Source organism: Kryptolebias marmoratus, linkage group LG22 (genome assembly GCF_001649575.2).
Source record: "Kryptolebias marmoratus isolate JLee-2015 linkage group LG22, ASM164957v2, whole genome shotgun sequence".
Taxonomy (NCBI): domain Eukaryota; kingdom Metazoa; phylum Chordata; class Actinopteri; order Cyprinodontiformes; family Rivulidae; genus Kryptolebias; species Kryptolebias marmoratus.
The window spans coordinates 5,926,385-5,949,329 of record NC_051451.1 but is presented as its reverse complement, the minus strand read 5'-3'; the positions used below and the strand labels follow the sequence as shown (position 1 = coordinate 5,949,329).

The window sequence follows — 22,945 nt, the reverse complement described above, 5'->3', positions numbered from 1 at the left end:
GCAATTATGAAGACCCAGAAGAACGTCCACCTTTTGAAGACACTTCACTACATAAATACCCTCATACCTTTAGCTCTGTTTCTCACCACCAGGGCAGCCACCGCACACCTGTCAGTGCTGCACAGAGATCAGCAGTCATGCTGCGCATCACAGAGTTTGTAAGACAGAAACACTAGAACTATGTTATACTGTTTTTTTTTTTTAAAAAAAAGCAAGTGTCTGTTTTCCTTTCCACCACTGTGGTTATTGTTCAGATAAACGTGTTTTCTATACATACTCTTTCTTTCTGTTTTAAGTTTGAGTGAATAAATCAGCAATGCACTTGGTGGTACACGGGGGAGGGTGGAGTGGGGGGTTCATAGGCAAAAAGAAAAATTCTCTTAAAACGACCATTGAATGGCTCAGCCTATCGTTGATGGTTAATAAATTCGTCCAATCGCTCAACTGTCCCAACACATTATTCAAAACTGGAAGGATAGTGGGGACACATCATCTTCGAGGAAGAAAAATCCTGAATGATCGTGATAGGTGATCACTTAAACGTTTGGTAAAATCAATTCGAAGAAAGTCAACAGTAGAACTCCAGGCTACGTTTACTAGTGAAAGTAAGAGCATTTCCACTCGCACAATGTGAAGGGAACTAAAGGGATTGGGACTGAACAGCTGTGTAGCCTTAAGAAAACCACTAATCAGTGAGGCTAACAGGGAAAAAAGGCTTCAATTTGCTAGGAAACATAAAAATTGGACTCTGGAGCAATGGAAGAAGTTGATGTGGTCTGATGAGTTCAGATTTACCCTGTTCCAGAGTGATGGGTGCATCAGGGTAAGAAGAGAGACAGGTGAAGTGTTTCACCCATCATGCCTAGTGCCTACTGTCCAAGCCTGTGGGGGCAGTGCTATGATCTGGGGTTGCTGCAGTTGGTCAGGTCTAGGTTCAGCAACAGTATGTGCTCAAAGAATGAGGTCAGCTGACTACCTGAATATACAAAATGACCAGGTTATTCCATCAATGGATTTTTTTCTTCCCTGATTGCACGGGCATATTCCAAGATGACAATGCCAGGATTCATCAGGCTTGAATTGTGAAAGGGTGGTTCAGGAAGTATGACACGTCATTTTCACACATGGATTGACCACCACTGAGTCCAGACCTTAACCCCATTGAGAATCTTTGGGATGTGCTGGAGAAGGCTTTGCGCAGCAGTCAGACTCTACCATCATCAATGCAAGATCTTGGTAAAAAATTAATGTAACACTGGATAGAAATAAATCATGTGACAATGCAGAAGCTTTTCGAAACAATGCCACAGCGAATGTGTGCCATAATCAAAGCTAAAAGCAGTCCAACAAAATATCAGAGTGTGTGACCTTCCTTTTTGGTGGCAACTTTTTTTTTGGCTAGGCAGTGTAGTATCAGCAAGCCTTTTCAAGGCAGACGGAAAACATAATGTCTGCCTGACCCAAAACAATTATTGTTTTGTAAATTCTGACTTCCCTGACACTGGCCTTGGCTAGCTATCTTTAATTTATCCCTGGATTTTATGTAAACAAGATGCTCTGCCCCTCTGCCTAAGGACATCTGTGGATCTGCTCTGGGCTGGCTGATAAACATTCCATCACATTATCAAAGACAATGGCCTCTGTGACGTGATTCATGGACTTACCTGCAAACACACACATACAACATACACCACACTGTCTTCCCACCACCTCTACACACACATACTCATTTTCCACCGTCTCTGCCTCATCTTTCTCATTCCCTTAGTTAGTAATTCTAATGTTGGCTGTTTAGCAGGCCTTTTGGTACTATTAGAAGGTTTTTTGTACCGTTAGTTTAGTATTGTCATGTTTTAGCTCATTTAGCCTTCCTGTACTTTTAGTTTAGTTTAGTTTATCTTAGCTCATATTTTAGATATTGTTAGATTGTTAGATTCAGCGTTAGTTCAGCTTTAACTTTATCGTGATTTTAGTTTAGTTATCTTAGTAATTCTTATGTTGGCTATTTAGCGGGCCTTTTGATACTTTTAGTCATGTTGTACCCTTAGCTTAGCATCGTCACGTTTCAGTTAATGTTAGCTTATTTAGCCTTCCTGTACATTTAGTTTAGTTTAGTTTATCTTAGCTCATATTTTGTCTGTTTTAGCCTAATTGTTGTTTAGTTCAGCTTTAACTTTATCATGATTTTATTTAGAGTATTTTAGCTACTATTTTGTCTGTTTTAACTCATGTTTAGATATGTTTAGTTTCATTATTTCATTTAGATTATCCTATATTTTATTTAGATTATACATGATTGATCTGTATTTGATTATGATGTTTCTATGATGTTTGCTGTATTTGATTCTGTACCTCTGTATTTGATTATGTATGTACCTGATTGTTGTTTATTTGATTCTGTAATTGTTTCGTTATTGTAAAGCACTTTGGATTGCCTTGCTGCTGAAAAGTGCTATATAAATAAATTTCACTTCACTTCACTTCACTTTTATACTGCAAATTGCAATTTCACGTTTGCCATTTCAGCCACAGTGTAAGGGAATTTGATATATCTGTGTATCATACAGACGAGGCAATACCCTACAAATGAGGATGTCCCATGTGGCTGTCATGGCATATCTCAGGGATGACTGTGAAATACACGACCTGTCAGCCTGCTCCCTCAAAATGGCTCCAGTTGCAAGGAACCCCAGCATGGTGAGTACTTGAATTGGCACTGGCAATGCACTGGTCCTCCAAGTTTCCCACTGTAATGCTGGGGCCAGTTCAGCACAGAGCTCCAAAATAATTGTCCTGAGCAATCCAAATCAGCTAATAAGCCAGACATCATTATGTGCCAGCAAATTGGTGTTACCTCTGAAAACACACTTCCCTCAAACTCTTCCATTGATGATGTCCTCCAGTGCTAAAGCTGCCATTGTTCCACAATTACATGTGACTTTAAGTAGCTATTTATGAGCATTAGTCTACACTTTTTTACCTTAGGAATCATCAAATGTGACTTGCTCTAAATTAATATGCTGATCAGACACCTGTTTTTTCTCAGTGAGAATGAAAGTGTTCCTTAGACAATTCACATGCATTTTATGCACCTCAGCTGTCTGTGCACCTTGCAAGTGTGCAGTCACTGATATGTGATTACATCTAAAAGTGGCAAAAATAGAGGAAATTTTACAGTTTACATTGAATTGAGGTTGTTTTAATCATAATTGAGGCAGGTTATGTTGTATGAGGTAAAATGTGGTTCAATTTTATCATTCAGCTTTAAACCATATAAGCTCAAATTCATGAGAAAACGTGTTTAAATGATCCTTGAGTTAAGAAAATCAAATAGTCATATGTCAGTCTATTTAGACAAGTTTCAGTACTTTGTAGTTTGATACTGTCGAATGACAACGTTTCTGTGGTGGTACGCACATTCTCACAAGTCTAAATTTTGCGAATATTAAAGCACACTTTGAGTTTCTTTTGTTATGTTCCGACTTGTGCGTGAAACATGGCAAGCGCAATTTTTTTGTGCATACTCACTGTTGATACGTAAAAAAAAATTGGTGCCTATTATAGCCCAAACCAAAGCTTTGTCTCCAGAGCCTCTGATAGATCATCTGTGTACATGGATGTTTAGTTTAGCTTGTGTTCAATCAAAATCGGATATGAGATTAAAGGAAACATTACATCTATGGGGCATAAATTACCACAAAAAATCCCATTAGTTACATTAAAACACAATGATAATAAATATGAATAGATTAAAATTAAGACATCATCAAATCATACTTTCTCTGCATTAGAAATAAAGCACAAATATATCACTGTAGCCTAGCAACAACCTGTACAAAGAATTGGAGCAACTGGTTGCACACTCCATTTAAGATGACCCGAATGACTTTACAGCTGTAAGGACAATCAATGGCCCTAATTTGTGTCACTGATTGGAGTGGACTGTGTCTCTCTCCTCTACCTTTTGCCTTTCTTTCACACTTCTCTAGTCTTTTTAGTTATTCTTAGACCAAAAGTAGAAAAAGACACAAAAGCATAAAAGACGGTCAAATAATACTCCTCAGGAAGGTTCCGATCAGAGCTTAACACATAAAAGCAACAAAACCATGTTATGCAATGATTTTTTTTTTTTTTTACCAGCCAATAAAAACACAAGGCTTTTGAGTATATCATATTTTTAAATAATGGAGTACAGATTCATCTCACAATAAAATACTTCTCTAGACATATTTATGAAACCATAGCCAGGCTTTTTTCTCTGTGTAAAATTGTCTTTTATTCAATCTTTATTTTAAAATTTTAATGTTGGCCCAAAGTTCAAAAGGTTAAAGTGTTTTTTTGAAGTGTTGTTTTTCTAAGATTTTTTTTGTTTGTTTTGTTTTGTTTTGGGTTTTTTTTTTTGTTTTTTTTTTATAGAAACTGCACCCTGAGAAGTTGTTTATGTTCTGTGTGTGTTTGTGTCTCTTTCCTATTCTTTCTAACCCCAGGAATATTGCAATAAAGTGAAGATTCAGTGCAATCTGCTGGCTTCCTTTGATAACTTACTCATCGCCATTTTACAATGTACAGTGCCCTGTGATGATTTTTGTTGTAAATTGGAGTTATATGAATCAACTTAATTAAACTGAATTGAAAGTTCACACCAAATACGGCAGTTCAATCCAAAAGAAGACACTGCTGCTGAAATACCTGAAAAGTATTTTTGTGATATAAGCTTTTTCCCTCATTTATTGATATCATCAAATTCACACAATTACTGCCTAATAGCAAGTTTGCAGCTGCTTCCCACTTTGCATTCAAATGACCAGTCTGGGTCAGTGAAAAGGTGTTAAAAAGGAGCATTTCAGACGGGAGCTGATCAGCTGCTTTAGCTGTGTGAAGAATAAGAAAAAATGTCTAGTTTTTGAACAAAAAATGGTGTAAGGGAAATTTAGTTAACCTCAATTTTTTGAAACTCTAAACAGGCATAATATGCACTCTTTCATTTAACTAATATGGACTAGACTCCTGCAGACGTTCATTTTTGTTTTAAATAAAATTGAAAATTAAATTAAAATAAATAAAAAGAAATGTGTTTGAAGTTCTTGTTTGCTTAAGGTGTCATGTTGAGGAAAATTACTAGTAAACAGCTGTTCATCCGAATCAGATGGTAAAAAGTGGTAAGGTCAACTTGGACAATTCCTCAGTGGTTTTAATTGGAAACATTGTGGTGACTTCAGCAGAGATTGTCTGAATACTTGTAGAAAGTTTAAGCTTTGTTTATTTTACTTTTTATCTTTTTAATAGGTTTTGATGATTTTACACTTTACTGAAAGTTGTCATTCAAGCTGCAGTAGCTCGGTGGTTAGTGTTGCAGTCTTGTAATTCTGAGGTTGCAGGTTTGAGCCCAGGTTACGGCAGGTAGGGCATCCTTTGTAAAACAATTGCCAAACTGTTCGTGTGAGTTTGCTCATTATGGCAACCCCTGAAGAAGGGAGCAGCCGAAAGAACTGGGGCTAAATGATTAATTGCATTTGTAATAATATGAAAAAATAAGATTTTCCAACCACAAAGGCTGCGATTTGTCTGGTGACGTGACTTATGAGTGAGGCAAGCGAAGCAAAGCCGCACACGGAGGGGGAAAAGTCAACACTGTGCTTTTAACCTGTTGCACAATGGCCTCAGGCTCGACAGAAGCCGACACAGCTGAAAATTTGTTACCAAAATGGGGCAGCATGTCAGCATGTTAGTCCCCTCCCTGGGCTGCCACCTTACCATGGTGGAGGGGTTTAAGTGTCCCAATGATCCTAGGAACTATGCTGTTAGGGGCTTCATGCCCCTAGTAGGGTCACCCAAGGCAGACAGGTCCTAGGTGAGGGATCTTTGAGCTGCACTTTGTCTGATCCCTCACCTAGGACCTGTCTGCCTTGGGTGAGTCGGATTTGTTTCCAGTGAGAGTTGGACACCGCCAAGTTTGCCCTTTGTCACCGATTCTGTTCATAACGTTTATGGACAGAATTTCTAGGCACAGCCAAGGTGTTGAGGGGATCTGTTTTAGTGACCTTAGGATTGCATCTCTGCCTTTTGCAGATGATGTGGTCCTATTGGCTTCTTCAGGCCGTGATCTACATCTTTCGCTAGAGCGGTTCGCAGCCATGTGTGAAGCGGCTGGGAGGATCAGTGCCTCCAAATCCGATGCCATGGTCTTGAGCCGGAAAAGGGTAGAGTGCCTTCTCTGGGTCAGTGAAGATGTCCTGCCCCAAGTGGAGGAGTTTAAGTATCTCGGGGTCTTGTTCATGAATGAGGGAAAAATGGAGCGGGAGATTGACAGGCGGATTGGTGCAGTGTCTGCAGTGAAGCGGGCACTGTACCGGTCTGTCGTGGTGAAGAGAGAGCTGAGTCAAAAAGCGAAGCTCTCGATTTACCGGTCGATCTACGTTCCTACCCTCATCTATGGTCAAGAGCTTTGGGTAGTGACCAAAAGAATGAGATTGCGAATACAAGCAGCTGAAATGAGTTTTCTCTGCAGGGTGTCTGGGCTCTCCCTTAGAGAGCCCAGACACGGAAGAAGATGGATGGATGGATGGATGGATGGATGGATGGATGGATGGATGGATGGATGGATGGATGGATGTCAGTCGTGTGGAACTATTTTGGCTATAAAAAAAAATAAGATGTTGCGCAATGTCAGGTATTGTGAAGAACCTGCCTTGCTACTGTTGCTACCTCATGAGGTAACGCTACAAACCTTTACAAACATTTAAAAAAAAAAGTTGACACGGATCACTGACCTAACTGATTGAAAGTATTACTTCTTATGAACATAATTTGAAATGGCACACAGAAATAACTCAGGCAATAACAGAGTTTATTGTGAAAGACATGATGCCCATTAATATAGTGACCAAGGCTGGGTTTTACGGCTTTAATAAGTACAGTACATAAGCGGTACAGAATACACTTGTGTGCACATTTTAGCCAAGTTGCCATACCGGAGCTATATAAAAAAATGCAGAAACAGAGTTGCAGCAGAGCTGAAAACAGTGGAGTTTTTTTGCAACAACAACCAATCTGTGGTCAAGCCGTTCATCAGAACCATACTAGAGTCTGACGGTGCATTACATTGATGAAGACTTAAATCTCAAAGCTCGCTGCTTTCAAGCATCCTATTTCCTGGACAATCACACAAGGGAAAACATTGCAGCCGGCCTGAGAGAAGGGCTTGCCAGCTGGGATCTACAGGAAGAAAACTACATGCATGATGATGGACAACACATCAAATATGGTGATGGCAGTTCAGCTAAATGAATGGACCAGACTGCAGTGTTTTGGGCACCGATTACATCTTGCCATAGGTCCATAAATTAGTATCATGATGACGTATATATGTCAGCAGGTGTGTGCGTGATTGTGTGTGAGCAGAGTGTGTGTGTGAGCAGAGATGATGTGTGTGGGGTGTGTGTCTGTGTGTGTGTGTGAGAGCAGAGAGACTGTGTGTCAGAGAGAGAGAAAATGTAACAGGTGGAGTGAGAGAATGTGAATGCGTATTTTCGAAAGTTGATAACCTTGTATCACACAAGTAAAATTATATTACACTGTTCTTATATTTTTTTGTATTGCAAGACATGCACTCAAGATGACAGAGTGTCAAGAGCAATGGGGCTGTGCAAGAAGGTGGTGGGGCACTTCTCCCACAGTTAGAAGAAGAAGGCAGCAATGACTGAGACACAGAGGGAGCTCAAACGTCCTGAGCACAGCCTCATCACTGAATGCCCAGCAAGATGGGGATCCAAAGAAATGATGATTGCCAGGGTGCTAGAGCAGCTCAAACCATTTCTCAGGTGTTTGTCGGTGACCGATACGCATTCTCCCTCATCCCAAAATGGCAAAGACATTGAGATGTTGGAGTCTGATGTTGGCACTTCCTCTTCTCCTGGACTTTAATGATGCTCTCTCTGGAGAGGAGTATTTAAGCATCTCCTACCTGAAACCAGTTCTTCACCTTCTGACCACATCAGTCCTGGCTGAAAGCCAAGAGGATATTGACCTGACTAGGTCAATCAAAACCAGGGTCCTGGCATACCTCAATGATAAGTACAATGACCCCAGCATCCAGGAGTTTTTGGATGTTGCATCCTTCCTGGACCCCAGGTTCAAAACCCAGTACATCTCTGCAGACAACATTCCTACTGTTAAGACCAGACTGAAGACCGAAATGCTGGAATCAGCAAGGTGTGCGTATAATCAGGTTAGTAATAATATGTATCTATGATATCACAAACACACTTTATATTTATTTATTTGTAATCCAACTTTAATACCAACTGAAGTTTTTTTTTTTCATCTGGTAGGAGAAGAGGTCTCATATGAAAACCACTCTGAGGCCTCAAAGTGCACAGCCATCTGTAGAAAAGGTGAAGAAGTCTTTTGGCAGCTTCTTCAAGACTGCTGTGACCTCTTTTGCTTCCCCCATGCAACCTGAAGATGTCTCTGAGACAGAGTTAAACAGTTACCTCATGACCCCTGCCATAGATGTAGAAGATGACCCCTTGGCTTGGTGGAAGGTGTAAAAGATCATCTTTCCACGACTGTGCGATATGGCCCGCAAGTATCTCTGTGTCCCAGCCACAAGTGCTCCTTCACAGCATCTTTTCAATGCTGGAGGGAATATAGTGACTTGCACTCGCTTGTCTTTAAAACAAACAAAAGTTGACATGCTGGTTTTTCTTGCAAAAAATCTGTGAGTTCCTGAGAACCATATAGAAGAATCTTTCCGTGTGGCTGACAGTGCCATACTCATTTTGCATGTTAGTATATTTTGTGCTGCTGTTACTGAGTGAATATAATATTTTCATTAGTGTTCAAATAGTTTTTTTCTTAAGATTTAATAAGGACATACACTAGTTGATTTTGTGTTTGAGAGTTTGATTTACCTAAAAATTGTCCAATTGGTTAAAGCAGATTTTTGGTCTCACTTTCCCTGCACTTTAGTATGCATGATGTTACTGACTGGAGATCAGTAAACTATTTTTTTTTATATCTGTATGTGTTATTTATTTATAGACTGTCTTGTTAAGTTCAGACAGTGTTTAAGAGGTGCAGACCACATTTTTACATTTTTACAAGTGGTTGAAGTTTTAAAGCCACAGATTTGTTTGCTTTATTGTTGTAATCTGCACTTTATATGAATCTGATATTGTTTATTATGAAACAGATTGATGCATTGTTTGTGTTTGTTGAAAAATACATTAGAAGAAAACATTAAAATTAATTGCATATCAAAACTGCAATCACAATATTGAGGTAAAAAAAATTGCAATTAGAATATTTCCCCAAATCATCCAGCCCTAGAAAGTTCTTACTGAACATTGTCATTCAAATCACCAGATCTGCTTTAAAATAAAACCCTGGAATCCCTGGAAATGTGACATACTTTTAAAATTCCTTTTAAAGTTTCAAGAATTCCTGTTGTTTTGGGTTAGGGTGAGTGTAAGAGTACAGGTCAATGTGAATAAACTTATATTTTCCATTTTAGTAAAGAGTTAGCAACTTCTGATTATGATTTTTGTTGGCTGTAGTGCATAATTATCAATAAGTGTTTTCTTTGGAGATTGGGCAGTTTTTGATATCTAGCTGTGTAGATTTAGTAATTAACATCTCTATTTAATTAACACAACAAGGTTAGTTTTTAATAAATTGTATGCCCATTCATCTATCCCTGTTTTGCCACTTATCCATATTTTCCCCAAACTTTGGATAAATGGGAAACCAAGCCATTCCTCTTCACAGAGACACTCTCCATCTCCTTCTTGCATATCCATGCCAAAGAGGATACATAATCCTTTCAGTGAGTTCTGGGTCTGCTCTGAGGTCTGCTCCATGCCACTGAACTAAATCAAATGCCTGAACCACTTCAGCTAAGAAGCAACGGCTCTACTCTGAGCTCCTCCCAAATGATGGTGTTAAGAAGGGTTTAACATATGTTATGCATCTTTATGTTTATACTGTACTTTAGTAGTTTTAAGTTAAGTTCTTTAGTCTGATATGTGGTTTAGAGGCGCCACCTACTGGCGAAAGGAAGAAAGAAAGAGAAAAACGGAGCATAGCAAGTAGCATGGAGGCTGATGGTGTGGCTGCTCCGACCGGTTCTGATGTGCGTTATTGACCGATGTAAGTAGTTTGCAAATTGTGTTTCCAGCACTGTTTCTTTGAATATGATAAATGTAACGGGGACTGTTTATCACTGACTACTATGCTAATGGTTAGCCAGCTATAAGCTAGCTTCTCTGGTTCTGTTTTGTCACATGTTGTTAGGAATAACTTTTGTTCAGGTGATATTTATCAGTGGAAATGTTCATATTTAAGCCCAAGGCTCATATTTAAGGAGTATAAGTCAAATATTTGCTCACTATTAATCAACTGTAGAATTGATAAGTCACTGGTGGCTCTGTCAGTAAATAACTTAGTTAATTAATGTTGGTAGATCTGTATATTTCGAATTAGTTCACTTGAGTACTGTAGTTTAGTTGATCTTCTTGTTTATTGGTGGATTAATGGAAGTAAGATACTTTTGCCATGACAATGTACAGGTTTTACATTGTCATTTTCTCTTGTGTTTAGGACCACACACACACACACCCACACACCTACACACATACATCCCACGTACCACCAAAGGGAGATAAAGTCTGCTTAACCAGAATGCTGATTGTAACCTGCACTATCTTAAATAAAGAAGAAACAGACAACGAGCCTCAGTTTTCTCTGTGTCCTGACCGACACCCAGTGGCGAGCGTTAACTTCAAGCCAGCAGTAACAGTAACTCGGTTTTCTACACTACAGATGGAGTGCCTCACATTGTCTCCAAAGCTGAGCTCAGCCACCTTACAAAGGACACTCATTTAAGCTGTTTGTATCAAAGATCTAATTTTTTTCTGCCATGATCTATGCCACATGACCATTGGTGAGGGTTATCAGTAAATCAAGAGCTTCAGCTTTCAACTCGGCTCCACACTGCCAAACCAGAGGAATTCATTCATTGTTGCAGACAAGGTGCTGACCCATTGTTTCATCTCCCACTCCATCCTGCCATCACTCTTGAACAAGACTCTAGATACTTAAACACTTTCAAAGTAAAAGAACAAAAAACAATCACCCCAATCCAAAGTGAGCAATTCATATAAATTTATGTACTGATACAGTAAAATTAATCCTGACTGAGTAATTTCACTTTAATTTTCAGTGCGGTTAAATGTTGTAGTTTAGAGGAAAAACTGGTTTGAAATTACCACTGTCTTTCTATTAGAAGAAAACCTTTGAGGTTTGATGGCAGCCATGATCTTAAAAAAGACTTTCAGTAGTTTTCGTCTGGCTTTAATTCTGGTAAAGCTGTTGGACAGGTTACATTAGAGCACAGTTTTGACTCCCTGTGTTCAGCTGTAATGGACGGGCCTTTTTTGTCTGAGTGATTGGTTTAGTAATGTAGGCAGACCGCTGTGGTGGCAGGGTAATTGGCCGTGATTTAAAGACCCTCTGCTGGCTGAAGTGGAAATGCAGTTTGAGAAATTAATGATTCCTAATTGAAGATATGTGAATGGTTTAATATGGCAGAAAACGACTCTGAGGGCTTGAATAGAGAACAGGGACAAATAGGACCCCTTTTTAAATTGAAATGGCTAACAGTTGGGATGTAGCTGAGAGTGGGTCATAAAATCTTCACAATTTGCTTGACTTTTTTGGCCTAATTTCATTTTATTTTTTTAAACCACAAGCACCTCAAGTTTGTGTCAGTCAGTGCATGCCACCAATCCTTCTTTTTGTCTTTCAACATTATTTTATCTGTATTTGGTTACAGTCTAAAGTATATTTAAAGTACAACCATCCATGCTGTGCCACAAGAAGAAGAAAGATTGTTCACATTATTGACAGATCAGATTACAAAGAGGGAACATTCTTAACTTGGCTAAAGATTCTCCCAAACAACTGTAGCATGATTTTTCCCCCTTTTTGTTCATTTGGAAACCATTTACAGTTTCCCAGTTATTAAATAAAGGCTCTGCAGAGGGTGCTGGGGGCACAGAAGGCACTGCAGAGGGTGCTGGGGGCACAGAAGGCACTGCAGAGGGTGCAGGAGACCCTGAAGGCTCTGCAGAGGGTGCTGGGGGCACAGAAGGCACTGCAGGTGGCGCTGAGGGCACAGAAGGTGGTGCTGAGGGCACACAAGGCACTGGAGATGCAGAGAGCAGCACTGGAGATTTAGCAGACTTGGGGGACTTAGTGGACCTGGCTGGCTTGGATGACTGGTAAACTGAGGGTTCTAAGGGTGAAGATGGCTGAAGATTTGTGGATGCGTTGATAAATTGTCCTTTTAACTGAGTTATTTCATTGAAAAGTCCATGAACATAGGTATACAGAGGAGACCAGGTTGAGACAGGAGGATACTTTCAATGATATTGCAGGTAGTGATGTTTTGTCGAGGTTCCAGATTATTTCTTAAAGAGGAGAACAGTTTGTGGATCTGGGTGAAAATGTCCAAGAGTTCAGCAGGGGAAAACTCAGATGAAGCCAGGTGAGAGTTGGAGGAAGAGCCTTGGAGCTGATGGAGATGTGGAGTCTGCCGTGGATGAGGGAGACGTGGAGGCTGCCGTGGATGAAGGAGACGTGGAGGCTGCCGTGGATGAGGGAGACATGGAGGCTGCCATGGATGAGGGAGACGTGAAGACTGCCGTAGATGAAGGAGACGTATAAAGGCTGCCGTGGATGAGGGAGATGTGGAGGCGTGGTGGCTGTCGCAGAATTTGTGGTGGTGTCAGGCTGACACACCAGAGAAGCTGGGGTGGCGTCTGGCTGAACCACCGGAGAGGCTGAGGTGGCATCCGGCCGAACCACCGGAGAGGCTGAGGTGGCATCCGGCCGAACCACCGGAGAGGCTGAGGTGGCATCCGGCCGAACCACCGGAGAGGCTGAGGTGGCATCCGGCCGAACCACCGGAGAGGCTGAGGTGGCATCCGGCCGACCCATCGGAGTGGCTGTGGTGGCGTCGGGGGACTTGGTGACAGCTGCTGCCGTATCCTAACAGATGCTGCCACTCCATAAAGGACATGATCTCCTCAGCAAAAAACGGGGTGCCGGAAAGAGAGTCCACAGGGTTTTGTGCTGGCTGGTTCATTATATCACGTTGGGTGGAGAAGGAGGCGAACCCAGAACGCACTCATCATAAAAAAAAAAACTAATTTATTAAACTAAAGTATAAACAAAAACATAGGCTGAGTGGCATTTACCCCACATTTCATTCTACAGAAAAGATTTTGGTATCAAAATGTAGTCACGGGTGTCTGCTTTCAGGAATAAAAGCGGCATTGCTGTAGGTTTTACGGTTTTCATTCAATTGCTTCTGGATCACAGGCAAGTCACACTTTTCCCTACTTCTTCCCTGTGTTTTTGCTCTTTCTGTCTTCAGAAATAAATACATAAAGTACCAATAAACAAAAATAACTTAAAATGTTCAGATTTTTAATGTCATTCCAGCTATGACTTTTGGTATTGATATCTTTATGGTTTGTAAAATATTCAGGTTTTTGCAATTTCTTTCTCATTGAAATACATTGGACTTCCATCCTAAACTGTCAAATCTTACTATTCTTTGAAAGCTAACTAGTTCAGCAAACGTCCACCTAGAAACGCCATTCAAGGTTTGAACAAAACATAAGACATTCAACTCTTACTGTATGATTCAGCGTTTTGATATCTCGTATAGTAATTTATAATCTCAGTACAAAAAAGGTGAAAACTTTTGGTTTTTTTCTGGTCTTGTGCGGCATTGCCAAGGTGATAGAACTCAGAATGTTCAGTTGTGACATCATGCAGATCCTGTCTGGGTTTCTGTGTGTGTATTTTCAGCTCTTGTTCAAAATATAGGCTTTGTTCCGATATTTCAAGGTTTTTAAAGCTGGTGGAAAAATCTCATGGGTTTATGGAATCATGGACAGATTTATTTTCTTTGCATTCATAGTTAGACAATAAATTCACACGTTTGTCCTTTTTTGTCAGTTACTATTGATTTTCAAACAAATGGTATAAACTCTGCCAAAGTTGTCACAAAAATCACTCTCAGAACATGGTAAATGATTTTAAACAGTACAAAAAAGCTAATCAATTTATATATTCATAAAATTTTAAAATTGGTAATAAAAATTCATTAAGTCACAAAAGTGAAGTTTAAAAGAAATAATGAGAATTTTATATTGTTTTGCAATAAAAGGAGTTTAAAACACTAACTTGCCAGGAACAAAGCACTGTAACTCAATCATGTTTGTTATCACTGACCAAAACATAACTTAATCACTGACAGTAATCTAGTGCAATGTCTGTTTACATTTAATCCAAATATTCATATTTTAAAGGTACATCATTTTGTAATGATAAAATATACAAAAATACTCTTGTAACTGTAGGGTCATAAGGCAGATTAAAGGACTACGGAAACCTCAGATAACTCCCCTGTCCGCAAAGTCTTCCTTTTCAGACTCTGTGGTTACTCTGCAAAAAGGCGGAAGGGGCCACTTTAATCAACTCACCTTTGTTTCTGAATGAAGAAACCCAGATGGCCCTCTGATCTTATTGGAAGGAGAGAGACAGACCCCCTTTGCAGCAGACTAAAAGAATGCATAAACTAATCACTGTTCTTGACTCTAAAACTGGATTTACACCCCCTTTTCAGACCTCTAGCTTGAAAGACTGGAGCCTAATGCCCCTTTCACATGTACCCTAACGGTCCCGGATCCACTCTACTCGGCTTGCTTTGCGAGCATTTACATCTGCATTTTTTCGAGGCTGGTCCCTGCTTCTTTGGTACCTGCTTCGGAGTCGAGCCAGCTGGGCCAGCCCTGCTTCGTGGGTGGCGCAAGCTTAGCTCCTGTTCACTCATTGGTCGTGGGTGTGACCAGATGCAAGCATAAAGAACAAAGGTAGGAATATAAACAACAGCGTTAGCTTACCCTGCAACGTTTATGCCATCTGTCCCCCAGCTGAAGGCGCTGTAAAGCCTGAAATCTCCAGCGGATAACAGCTGTCCTACTCCGCGCAACAATTGCGGCATCCAGAGCATTTCTTCCACTGCGCCTCTCTTCCTGAAGTCTCAGGAGAATCCCCATAAGTTTAAAAAACAGCAACAACACAGGGCCAATGTTGTCCATAGCGCTTTCATTGTTTACACAACTTGCGCTAAGTTTCGGTAGCGCACCCCCCGCAACACGAGGAGGCATATTCCTCTGCTACCGACCAAACTGGCCCATGTGAACGCGATGCATTCTTTAAAGAGCCGAGCCGAGAAGAGCGGAGCAGAGCCGGACTTCTGAATTAGGGGCTGTGTGAAAGAGGCTTAAGTGTCAAGAGTAGTACTTTGAAAGAAATTTACATTTTGAGAAAGGAACAACCAAGGATCTGGTTGTTCTCAAGGAACAGATAACGTCTTCGGTCTACTGACATCAAAGGAATTACCACATTCCTTCAAATCTAGTTAAGCTCAACACCCCCCTCCATGAGCCCTCCCGGTCACCTTCCTTCTGCCGTGACCTAAAGGTTCCCGACTGGTACCGAAAGACAGCGGCCAGACGGATCCTTCTCTTGGTAGGACAAACTTTTTGAACCGTTTGCTGGCTAACTTCTGGTGGTGCTCTGTGCTGGTCAATAAGAGTTAGTTTCACTCAGGTGGCCAAATTAACAATAATAATCTTCATTTCCATTACGCAAAGTTAATTCCTCAAACCCTCTCTGCCTCAAAATCTTAACCTCTTAGATTTGATCAGACTTTCTGTTTAACCTTCATGCCATTATAACGCCTCGATCAGTATCTTATTACCATATTGAAACGTACAATATTTTCATAACCTGCCAGAACTTGTGTTATATTTGTCTGTTCAATAAACGTCACATAAATAGTGCAGAAAACATAATTCAGTGTGTGTGTTTTGATATGATTATGATTTTAATCAGAAGTGAAGAACACTTGATTTAGGGTCATCAAATGTTGAGACTGATAACTAAAACTTATAGATTTATGTAATATTTCCCTCTTTCGAGAGGGTGGTGACCTGTAAAATTATAACTTATTCAAATGTCTCCATCTCAAAATAAAATATACCCTTTCCCCTACAGTGGTAATTAGTCTCTGTGCACTACAGCTCTGATGGGCCCAATTTGGATCAACACTTCATGAAGATGGTGTTGAGGTTTGATTGTGTTGATGCTGAGGAAGCTTGGAGATGATGTCACAAAGGAGACACAAGAGCAAATCTCCTGTCTGAAGCAAATACATCTAACAGTAAATTATTTTCATTAGGACCCCCCCACCCCTGGACTCCTCCCACCTGCTCTAATGTGGGGTGTCAACTGGTATTTTATAGTAGATGTTTGCAGCTTTTTTTCAGCTGGCAAAGGAGTTTTGGCCTGTGCATTTACCCACCCAAAATCCACCCACCCAGATAAATGCGCAGGCCAAAATATGTTATGTAGAGGAAAGGGTATAATGTCTTTTGAGATGGAGATGTATGAATTATTAATAATTCATAAGTTATAATTTTACGGGGCACCACCCTCTCAAAAGAGGGAAATATTACATAATCTATAAGTTTTAGTTATCAGTCTCAACATTTAATTACCCTAAATCAGGGTTGTCAAACCCAGTGACGCAAGGGGGCCAAAATTAAAAATTTGGTCCTAGCCAAGGGCCAATCACGATCAATATTTATTAAAAATTATATAAAGTAACCTTGGTTTTATATGTATTATATCAAATCATTCATACAGAATTATCAATTACCTTTCCCCAGTTACAGATTATACAGAATTTAGAGCAAACATGCTTTAATGAACACAGACAAATAGATCAAACTTCAAAAAGCACATCATTAGCAGTCATTTCTTACGCCTCACTCAGCTTTTAAATGAATTTTTTTACATTAAAACAGATTTTTTTTAAAAGCCATCAACAAAAACCTAATCATACAGAAATTAAAACTATATATCGTTGGCTTCTAAGTCACTGTTGAGAGAAAACTTCACTAATTAGGCTCAGTTTTTTGAAGCAGAATAAGAATCAGAGACTCGATCTGTCCCAGACTGGAGGGCCGGATGAAATGTTACAGAGGGCCGGATCTGGCCCGCGGGCCTTGAGTTTGACACATGTGCCCTAAATCATGAGTTCTTCGCTTCTGATTAAAATCATAATCATATCAATCACACGCACACAGAATTACGTTTTGCACTATTTATGTGACGTTTATTGAACAGACAAATATAACACAAGTTCTGGAAGGTTATGAAAATATTGCACGTTTGAATATGGTAATAAGATACTGATCGAGGTGTTATAATGGCATGAAGGTTAAACAGAAAGTCTGATCAAATCTAAGAGGTTAAGATTTTGAGGCAGAGAGGGTTTGAGGAATTAACTTTGCGTAATGGAAATGAAGATTATTATTGTTAATTTGGCCACCTGAGTGAAACTAACTCTTATCGACCAGCACAGAGCACCAACAAATGACACAGCCGCCCTGAGGATGAGGAAGGCCTGGTCTTTATGTGCCAGGTCCTGTGCGGATTTGTTGAGTAATAAACGGCAAGGCCCAATCCGGAGCGAGTGGAGGTCGGCACCAGGAAGTTACAGAAGGAAGCGCTGTTGACCAGGAAGTGACGCAGGAGGAGCGGAGTTCGTCACAGCGACACCATGGAGCAGGAGGCATGAAGTGTACCTGTAACAATATTCTACTAACAAACAGAAAACCCAGCCAGAACGGCATCGGGCCGTAACACCAAGGAAGCAAGAACCGGCAACTTTTAAACAAAGCTGGGGGTTGGCCTTTGCACGCCTACAGTCCAATCGGAGCCGCGGCTCACAAAAGAAGGCAGGACGTTTCGGTGGTCATTTAGCCAATGAGCAGTACTCCTCTTCAGAGGGGCGTTTTTTTTTCACTAAAGGAGAAACTAATGTAATTTGATCTTTGCATTCCTTTTCTGCCTCAAAATTAAATTTAGTTAGCAAAAGGGGAAGCAGACTCGATCAGTGATTAAAATTAGCCTTCTCACATGAAATTAATCTCAATGAATCATGGTTATTGGCACTGTAAACACATATATTGATACACTTGCGACCTGATGGCAGGATAACGCTCATACTGTTTCATCGGGCATGTGATATGTGAATGAATGAAAGCAAAACAGAAAATATATAGATAACTACAAACATTAAAAGATGAAACATGTGACTCTTGTAACTGAAAGGAGAAAACAATATTAGTACAAATATCACATTTTAACATGAGAGTTGCAGTCCCGAAACTTATTTAGAACAGATTAGAAAGTTCACATTTGGTAGGTATAGTTCAAACTTTATACTAAGCAGAGACCAGGATGTTGGGGTACTTGAGATTAACTAGATTTGAAGGAATGTGGTAATTCCTTTCATGTCAGTAGACCGAAGGCGTTTTCTGTTCCTTAAGAAAAAAAAGATTTTTGGTTGTTCCTTTCTCAGAACGTAAATTTCTTCCAAAGTACTACTCTTGACACTTAGGTTCCAATCTTTCAAGCTAGAGGTCTGAAAAGGGGGTGTAAATCTGGTTTAGAATCTACAAAAGTGATTAGTTTATGCATTCTTTTAGGCTGCTTCATAAAGGGGTCTGTCTCTCTTCTTCCGATAAGATCAGAGGGCCATCTGGGTTTTTTCCTTCGAGAACAAAAAGGTGAGTTGATTGAGGTGACCCCTTCCCCCTTTTTGCAGAGTAACCACAGAGTCTGAAAAGGAAGAATTTGAGGATTGGGGAGTTATCTGAGGTTCCCGTAGTCCTTTAATCTGCCTTATGACCCTACACCACATACAGACTGCTGTTCTACGACCTGCCCTCCCAAATGAGACCGCACCTGTGAACCATCACCTGACCTCCTGGCTGGCCCTGAGAGAATCATCATGCTGCCACACTCCACGCAGGATCTCTCACACATCTGTACCTTCTGCCAGGGTCGAGAGATCCTCAGAAGATAGGTGTGAAAATATTTTTCTTTTACCAATAACACTAGCACATACTTTTAACATGCTTTGGGTTATTTAGATTTTTCATTTTTCCTGTTAAATTGTATTGAATTTTATATTGTCTTTGTGCAGGTCCTCCTCCTCTCCTGTGAGTCCTTCCCTTCACAGCTGAGACTCTCTAACCTCAGCAGAACGCTAACACCAGGTTTTACAAACATCTGAATGTAAAAGGTATTTGATCACAATGCATCACTTATTCATACTTTTTAAGGCTTGACATTAATGTACATTTGCTATTTGTCTATTGTTTTAGAACAAGCTCCTTCTTCATGCCTGCATGTCATCTTCTGTGACTCCACATGGGAGGACTCTGACTGTCCGGCCTCTCTGGTAGACACCACCTTCTGTGGACTCTGTGGACTCTGACCAGGAATGTTACAGCAGGGGAACACAATGTCATCATTTCCAATCTGACTTTGTCCTCTCTGGAAGACAAGAAACATGAGCATGAACTTGGTCGTGAGGCTTAGTCAGGGAGGTAGCAAACGTACCACACTGGTCAACAATCTGACGGGGAAGTGCTGGCAAATAAATCCTTTTAAACCCCTTCTTGCTGGCTCCTTGATGGAGAACACCTGTTGCACCCTCACCTGCAATGCAGATGCCACCTGTTGAAAACATTAAGTAAATAGCAGCCATAAAGATACTCAAAGCTCCCAGATACCGGACAATTTGAGACTTTCAAAGCCACATTCTCGCCTAAAAACGCTGTAAAAAATCATGCTGTGTCACTTAAAGTGTAATATAGCAAAATAATTTGCCGCTCTTCACCGTCATTGCCGCTTTGCTTGAATGCCCGGTTTGGACCCACAATGAATTATGGGATATGGTGATCCACGAAGGATACACCGGACCCATAATAATATAGCAGAGGTTACAAAAAACAAAATGGCTGCCACATTTTTCAGTTGATTTTATGTTCACTGACTGCTAAGTTACTTTCAGCTTTAACTCATTTTTAGACATATTGAGCTGGATTGTAGCGTGGCAGTAGCTGAGACAGAGCCCGACTGCAAACTGAACGCTAAGTAAAAATATCAAGATGACCGTCAAAGCTAACAGGGTAAAAATTTCAGACCAAAACTTGTGTGTGCTCTAACTCGGCAACCGTGTAACATAAGATAGTCAAACTTCACAGCTAGAACCCTCTTGTGATCAGCCCTTTTTCATGTCTGTCTACAACTGTCAATTTTAGACATTTTGTACTCCTCCTTTCTTTCAGCTTTAACTCAGTCATTTTTAGACATATGCATACTTGCCAACATTTGGGAATGTCAATGTGGGACAGCATAGCATGAACCCCAGCCCCCCACACATTCACATTTTAAGTATTACATTATCTGTGTTTAAGTCTGTCTGGCCAAATATATATAGTTGTATATAAAAAGATTTGCCAGACACAGCTTATCTATTCATCAGCTGATCATGTCACGTCCATCTTTAGCTCTCTGTCATCAGATGACAACACGACTCACACGAAAACAATTGCGCTCCCGCGCGTGCTCAAGGGGGCGCGTGGGAGCCCCACTGTGGACACAGAGTGGAGTGGGTCTCCTCTCTGCTGTGAGATTGACAGCTGTCAGTGCTTGGGGGAGTGACGGGGCTTATGGCACGCTGCAGAATAATTGGTGCTTCCACACATTTACTCGCCAAAGTCTCCAATAACACAGAAAAAAGTCACTAGATTTGTTGCTAGTCGCTTTAAAAAATGCTAGAGTGATCTGAAAACTTGCTAAATATAGCGTTAAAGTGACAAAAAGGCAGTGTGCGTGTGGTTTTTTTTTGCGTGAGAAATACAAAGTGTGGCGTGTGAGGGCCAAATCCGGGACTTTTGGCTGTCCCGCACAGGGTGATGCGGGACAAGGGACAGGGAGGCTAAATGCGGGACTGTCCCGCCCAATGCAGGACGGTTGGCAAGTATGCATATGGAGCTAAAATTTGATATGGTATTAGCTGAAACAGAGCCCCTTGTCATACTGAATGCTAAAAAAAAAATTAAGATGGCCGCCAAGGTGAAAATTGAACCCAAAATTTGTGCATGCTCCAACTTGGCAACCGTGTAACGTAGGAAGGTCAAACTTCACAACTAGAACCCTCATGGGTCAGGGATCTATGCTAGGGAGTTCAAGGTCAAAGGTCAAGGTCACAGGAGCCTGTGAGCTCTAACTCCACAACTGTGTACAGCAGGAATGTCAAACTTGACAACTGAACTCCCAATGTGTCATGGAAGTGCCCTTTGGAGTTTAGGGTCAAAAGGTCAAAGGTCAAGGTCACAAAAACCTCAGTGCTTTAACTCTAAAACCATGTACTATAGGAAGGTCAAACTTCACAGCTGGACTTCTCATGTGTCCAAGATCAGCCCTTTATGATGTCTGTCTACAACTGATCAGCTTTTGGAGCCATCTTGATTCAGTATAAACGCACAAAGTGGCAGTCCCCGTCAAAGTTTCTCCAGGAACTTTCTAGTTATATTTACACCTTACTTTATAAAACATCAAACTATCTAAATGATTCATACTGCATGGTTTATGTGCCTTATATATTCATCCTAAGCACACTGCTTGTAAATTGAGCAATACCTGTAAATATGCCTTATTATCTAATATTGTATTGTATTGTATTGTTTTACACTACCTGAGCGACACCACTAGCCAGAAACTAATTGTTTGTGTTCTTAACACACTTGGCCAATAAATATGATTATGATTCTATTAAGAGCTGTCAGGATCTGAACAGTACCCAAGTGAGCAGTTGAAGGCAGACCAGACTGGTTCCAGATGAGTAGGGAAACCTGAACACAGGTTCGAAGACACGAAAAAACAGACTAAGATTACAACAAGGAAAACACGAAGAACACAGGTAAGTTCCCTTCAGGCTCTGCACTTTACCACATGGTAAATAATGCTCCAGCGCTGGTCTGGTCTTCACTGCAGCCTTAAATACTCCTCCACTTCTAATCAGCTAGATCAGTCACAGGTGTGGGAGGAGTAGTGATGAGACGTCCGTACACCTGCTCAGGAGACGCCCACCAGGAAGCACTCACACAAACACACACCCAAAACACCAATCACCACAAGAGCTTGAATTAAAACAGAATTAAAGGTCTGTGTGAAGCAAAAAACATATACTTTACCACTTTTTAAAAAATAAAACACATTTTATACCACTTGGATAGTAATAAATGGTGGCTAAACTTTTCACAATACATTTTTCAAAAACTATAATGACATTTGCGTAGTTGAGAACATCTTGATATCAAATGAAATTTAATTTTTAAATTTTGAAAGTTAAATTAAGTTTTTGATGTTATTTTATTTCCAGTGTGAGCACATTAAATAGAATGCTTTTATTTATAAATACTAGTAACCTTTGGTCTATTTTCTTTTTAGTACTTTAGTGAGAAGTTAAAAAGTATCTAAATGATTCATACAGACGTTGTGTTTTGTGGTGCTTACTTTTCTGATTATTTCTGTTTTTTATGCATTTAAGTGTGTCTGATCTGTCTGCATATAGAGATGAAGAGAAGATAAAAAAGTAACTCCACAGACTAGTGGAAAAGTCTCCAAGGGCGAAAAGCCACTACAATCAACCAAACAGAGATGACATTAGCCCCCCATTGGGACACAATCCTGTGTGTGTGCGCGTGTGTATGGGTGGGTGTCACAGTGTAGTATCTGAACTCCATTGCATTTTACATCATTAACTCAAAGACGAGAAGACGTTGCATTTTCTGTATGCTCTATGTGTTTATCTGTTTGTGTGTGTCTATGCATGTGTATCAATGTATTTGATGGTGTCTTCTGACAAACTCTCTTTTAATCAAACACTTGAGTTTCTTCTGTCTTTAATTATGTACGACCTAATGATGCATAGAGTTGTGTT

General features: G+C 40.3%; 1 long non-coding RNA gene across 1 annotated transcript; it reads left to right on the top strand.

Moving 5' to 3' along the window:
- Positions 1-10,066: 10,066 nt before the first annotated feature.
- On the top strand, positions 10,067-20,766 carry LOC112449950. Its single transcript, XR_003038502.2, has 4 exons — positions 10,067-10,149; positions 18,855-19,015; positions 19,136-19,234; positions 19,317-20,766. It is a non-coding gene; the product is annotated as an uncharacterized LOC112449950 (long non-coding RNA).
- The last annotated feature ends 2,179 nt before the right edge of the window (positions 20,767-22,945 follow it).